Source organism: Rutilus rutilus, assembly GCF_951802725.1.
Source record: "Rutilus rutilus genome assembly, chromosome: 1".
NCBI classification, from domain to species: Eukaryota; Metazoa; Chordata; class Actinopteri; order Cypriniformes; family Leuciscidae; genus Rutilus; species Rutilus rutilus.
Genome location: NC_140209.1, coordinates 24,627,464 through 24,633,505, shown reverse-complemented (window position 1 = coordinate 24,633,505; position 6,042 = coordinate 24,627,464). Strand labels below are relative to the sequence as shown.

The window sequence follows — 6,042 nt, the reverse complement described above, 5'->3', positions numbered from 1 at the left end:
TAATTAAGTGATTAATTTAGTGATGATTGAACATTATTGAAGACACCTTATGTTAACAAGCAGAATCACTGAAGGAGAAAATCTCAAATTGTAAGTTACCATTATTGTGATGTGTATTTGCTTTAGTTGGGCTCTTGACCCTTTTATATTTGCTTTAGATTTTGTTTGGCTGCTGTATCTGAGTTATAACTGCCAGATGAACAAAGAATAAAGTGATCTGATGGTGTTGGTTATATTATGACAATCATCATTTGAGCTTGATCACTGATCTCCTTATTTGCTTATTTCTGACTTAAATTTATGTCGTTGACCACAGCATAACTGTGATTCTGCATAAATATCCAGAATTTTACATATAATATAAAGGATTACTTAAAAGTTGTTTAAAAAAAAAAATCATTCTTTTAGGCACACACAGACATCAAGATTCAGTCTATGCATCTCAACAATGGTGACGAGCAGAATATTCAATTAGGAAAAGTAAATTACATAGACAATTCAGATCATAATTTATTCATACCGCAATGCATGATGGGAGCCATTAATGAGTTGTGATTGGTGGCAGCCACTGCAACATGCTTTATTATTATTGTCACCATTGTTGAGATTCACAGGCTGATTATTGATATCTGTGTTTCTAAATTAATTCATTTGAAAGTGTTTTGACCAGAACAATGTTTATTAAATATTTTTGGATAAGAAAAACACCTATAATCATATACTTTAGAATCACAAAGCTGCTGCTAACAAGTTAAACCAAACTATCTCTAGTTTCATTTTTCAGATCACAGCATGATTATGTCAAAACATAACCAACACTGTCAGATCAAACTTTTCTTTGTTCACTTGACTGTTATAATTCAATAACAGCAGACAAACAAAATTTAAAGTGAACATAAAAGGGTCAAGAGCCCAACTAAATCAAACACCCATCACCATAACGGTGGCTTACAATTTGAGATTTTCTCCTTCAGTGATTCTGCTTGTTAACATCCGGTGTCTTCAATAATGCTCAATCATCACTCAATTAATCACTTAATTATCTCATTACCTTTAACACTCTTGAGTGTAAATTTAACACTGGAGTTTTTGCTGTGTAATAAATGCCGCTCCATCTGAAAGCAGGTGATGGCGATTTACTACTAATCAAGGAACCGGCTTTACTGACGAGATGCGCATAACAATCTCACGATATATATCGCCCAGCCCTATATTCATGTCCAAGTATGAGTCGAGGACTACTATTCAGAAATATAAACTTAAGTCTACAGTATGGCTGGACAGTAATTCAAAATTATGTTTGTGTAGGTGCAGTCGAATTACTTTAAATATTAACCTAATATCAGATTGTGTAATCATTTATCTTATGTGCTCATGGACCACATTAAACATAACCGCAGGTATAATAGCTCAAAACTACTCAAGTAAAAATCTATCTTTTCCTTATTTGATGTGGCTATTTCAACCACAGATTTTTATGTCCAGCTATTTATGAGAGTTTTACCAGAGCTGTAAACTATTTGAGTAAATGTAATTAGTAACTGTACTTGAGTATATTTTTGGCTACTTTGTAGTTGTACTGAGTATCAAAGATATTAGCTACTTTTACTCTACTTGACTACATTTTTGAAGAAGTAAATGTACTTTTTACTCCAATACGTTTGTGACGAGTAATGCAATTACAAATTACATTTTGCATGGCACCTAACTTTTTCTGCAGCAGTTTGTTTTTGCTATAAAGAAGTGATATTTCCATCTAAGTGGCATTGACTGAACTATATCTTGTGCGTTTTGCCCTTACTCACCCAAACTTGTCAACAAGTCTACTTTACATGAATGCGAGTGCATTAGTAGGTGCTAAATCGCAGACGTTTGATTTAGATGAAGTCAAGACTGCAGCCAGTGATGAGTCCAAAACCAGCACATCCAGTGCAAGTAGACTTTGACTATTTAATTTGACTTAACATAAAAAAAATGTATCCACATTATTGACAAGGCCTTTTTGAAGGATATTGGTTTGCGTGTGGCCTTTTTGTGCACTTGAGCTTAACTGAGACTTGAGAGTTTGTAGACGTTTAAATAGATAGTTCACCGAAAAATGAAAATTGTCATAATTTACTCACCCTCAGGTTGTTCCAAACTTGTCTTTGTTCTGCTGTACTAGTCAATGGCTGGCAAGATCTGCTTGGTTAAAAATATATAAAATATCTATCTATGTGTACAGCAGAACAAAGAAATGTATACAGGTTTGGAACAACTTGAGGTTGACTACATGAAGACAGAATTTTCATTTTTGGGTGAACAATCCCTTTAAGAGGCTGTTGTGTCGACCCTGATTTATTAGACTATTGAGGTGTTCAGTTTTATTTAGATTTTAGAAAATAAACATGACTTCTCATTTTACAAATCAATTGTTTCTTATTTTCACCTGCATGTCTCAGGTGTCAAGGACTAGTGCATCTTTGAGCCTAGATTTAGTAGAAGTAAAATACTAAAGTCAAGTATATATTTGTATAGCGCTTTTCACAATACAAAAGTATTGTTAATCACTTTTACTCGTATTGGTAACTTGTAATAGAGTAATTTATGCTGCAAGGTATCTGTCTTTTTACTCAAGTATGGTTTTCAAGTACTCTTTACACCTCTGAGTTTTACTAATGCCATTTTCCAGATGAGATTGCGTTAAGTGATGCTGAAGACAGTGGGAGCGAATCTGATGACAGCAACACATATCTCACCGCATCAGAGCTTGGAACTGTGGAGCCTATGGTTTCTGACTCTACAACCACAGAGCAAGACCATGACATGGGAGACTTTGGTATGTTAACTCAATTCATAGTCACTGCTGATAAAATGTATATTTTCCTGTGACAAAAGTAACTTGTTAAATTGTTTTCAACAGGATCAGTGTCATTTGTGTCGTCCACAGTAAGTGAGAGTGTACCTCCCTCTGAAGGTAAGATTCAGATTCAAGAGGTTTATTGTCTATGCACAGAAGAAACACAGTGGTTTATACCCTACAATGAAATTCTTATTTTGCCCAACTCCCTTAAAGGGATACTTCACCATTTTTTCATATTAAACTGTTATTCCCTTAACTAAGATGAGTTGATGCATACCTCTCTCATCTCAGTGCGTGCACTCAATCGCTCTGGCGCGCGGCGACAGTTTGATAGCAATTAGCTTAGCCCAGTTCATTCATTAGGGACCAAACAGAGATGAAGCTAGAAGCGACCAAACACCTCCACGTTTTCCCTATTTAAAAACAGTTACACGAGTAGTTACACGACCAAGTATGGTGACACAAAATAAAACGTGGCACTTTTCTAAGCGGGTAAAAAGGATAGTGTATGGCGGAAAACGTGGAGGTGTTTGGTCGCTTCTAGCTTCATCTCTGTTTGGTCCCTAATGAATGAACTGGGGTAAGCTAAGTGCTATAAGTGTCGCCGCGCGCTAGAGTGATTAAGTGCACGCACTGAGACGAGAGAGGTATGTATCAACTCGTCTTAGTTAAGGGAATAACATAGTTTAATATGAAAAAACGGTGAAGTAACCCTTTAACATTATTATGCACGTCTTTGTGACGTATTCAACTATCAAAATGCAAGAGTAATCTTAAAGAAAGAGATATAAATGAATAGCCCTAAATTTAACTGTACTGCATTTGTACAAAACATCTTGTCTGCAAGGGAGCATATACAATTACTTTATTATCAGGAAATGTATACTGAATTTGAGGTAAAGGTAAAGTTACCTCCTTCTCTTCACATGTTCTCTTGATTGCCCATGAGTATGTTCTATTAATTCTCTTTTTAGCAAGTTGGTTAAAAGACTAAAAATGAATTGGTTTTGATGACTGAGTCACAACATGCCACAAAATCTGGAAGATTAAGAGGTTAAAAGTAGTATTAAGCTGATTGTTACGTAGAGTTTCAATATCAAGACTAAACTTTCAGACCAAGTTCCAACACTATTTAGCTAACCTTATGAAATCAGATTTAAACTGAGAATCAGACCTTAAACTCCATAGTCTTGGTTTCAATTAAAATACGGTGTGTTGAAGTACAATGCCAAAATTACTTAAGACATGTTACTGATTGTAGTATTACTTACTGCAATTAATTCAGATAGCAAAAGGTTTGGCCACATAAATAGATGAACAGCAGACATTCTAATAATACACTCCATATTGTCCGCACTCTAATGTGGGCTAGTAAAGTTGGTGAAATCACATCGAGTGAGACACCAACTGATACCCAAAGTGAATTAAGAAAAGTAAACTGCAATTTCTTGTCAACTGTGGCATTAACTGACCTCATGTTTTGATGGCTTAAACTGGACAACACATTTAGTGATCTATTCATTTTTGTTTGCCTATCTTCCAGGGAATTATGCTGATGAGGAACATGGATCCAGAAAAGTGGCAAAGAAAGTGTGGTCTAAGGCTGAGGTCGCTGCAGTAATGCGACACTTCAAAGGTCATATAAGCAGGGGAAAACTGGCCACCAAAACTGAATGCAGTCACTGCAAACTGGTGGAAGACCCCGTGTTGGCACAAAGAACAGTGCAAAATATAAGGGACTTTGTTCGAAATAGAGGAATAGCTGCAAAGAGGCAGTCAGAAAAAGAAAAGATTTAAATACACTGACAATTGTGGTGGTGTTTCTATGTTTGTGTTAAAGGAACACGCCGACCTTTTGGGACTTATTCGCCGTATCCCCCAGAGTTAGATAAGTCCACACACACCCTTCTCATCTCTGTGCGTGCCGTAACTCTGTCTGACGCACCCACCGCTAGCCTAGCTTAGCACAAACACTGGAGGTAAACGGCTCCAGCTAGCATACTGCTCCCAATAAGTGACAGAATAACGCCAACATTCTCCTATTTACATGTTGTGATGTGTATAGTCACAGTGTGTATGAATAACAAGGTCACATGATACACAGCCATCTTCTAACCGTATACATACAGGAAACTATATTCTCATAGAATTTACTACACAGCAAAAAGTCCAGTGTTAAATTAACTCTCCTGGGAGTTTATATGGCTCCAGAGTCAGTGTTAAAATATGAGTGTTAAATTAACACTCAAGAGTGTTAAACTTAATGAGCTCATTAAGTGATTAATTGAGTGATGATTGAGCATTATTGAAGACACCTGATGATAACAAGCAGAATCACCAAAGGAGAAAATCAAATTTTTTAAGACACCGTTATGGAGATCAGTGTTTGCTTTAGTTGGGCTCTTGACCCATAAACTGTAAACATTAGATTATCTTTGGCTGTTGTATCTGAGTTATAATTGCCAGATGAACAAAGAGAAAGTTGATCAGATTTTATTGGTTATGTTTTGACATAATCATAATTTCACCTGAATCACTGATCTCATTTAGAGTGTAATCTCTGACTTAAATGTATATTGTTGATTACAGCATCACTGTGATTCTACAGCATAAGATCTTTTTTTCTACCTAGTTTTAAGGATTTCTTAAAAGCTGTTCTGATAAAACAAAATCTTTATTTTAGGCACACACAGACATCAAGAATCAGTGTATTGATCTCAACTATGGTGACAAACAGAATATTCATTTAGGAAAAGGAAATTAGTAGGACAAATCAGATCATAATTTATTCATACCGCAATGCATGATGGGAGCCATGAATGAGTTTTGATTGGTGGCACCCAGAATGCACTGCAACATGCTTTATTATTGTCACCATTGTTGAGATTCACAGGCTGATTATTGATGTCAGTGTGTCTAAATAAAGTAATTTTCTATGTATTTTTTTTATCAGAACAATTTTTAAGAAATATTTTGGATTATATTGATAATGATAAAAATCATTTGCTGTTAAATCACAGGCTGCTGTAAATCTGACTCTCTAAATGAGATTTGATATTCAGGTCAAATTATGATTATCAAATCATAACCAACACCACCTGATCACCTTTTCTCTTTGTTCATCTGAGAGTTATAACTCAGATACAACAGCCAAACAAAATTTGAAGTTAATGCTTTAAGGGTCAAGAGCCCAACTAAAA

The 6,042-nt window shown here is 35.5% G+C and overlaps 1 long non-coding RNA gene across 1 annotated transcript; it reads left to right on the top strand.

Annotated features, from left to right (window-relative positions):
* Positions 1 to 2,713: 2,713 nt before the first annotated feature.
* On the top strand, positions 2,714 to 4,418 carry LOC311306897. The gene is made up of 3 exons (XR_014630231.1): positions 2,714 to 2,818; positions 2,903 to 2,956; positions 4,386 to 4,418. It is a non-coding gene; the product is annotated as an uncharacterized lncRNA (long non-coding RNA).
* Positions 4,419 to 6,042: the final 1,624 nt, after the last annotated feature.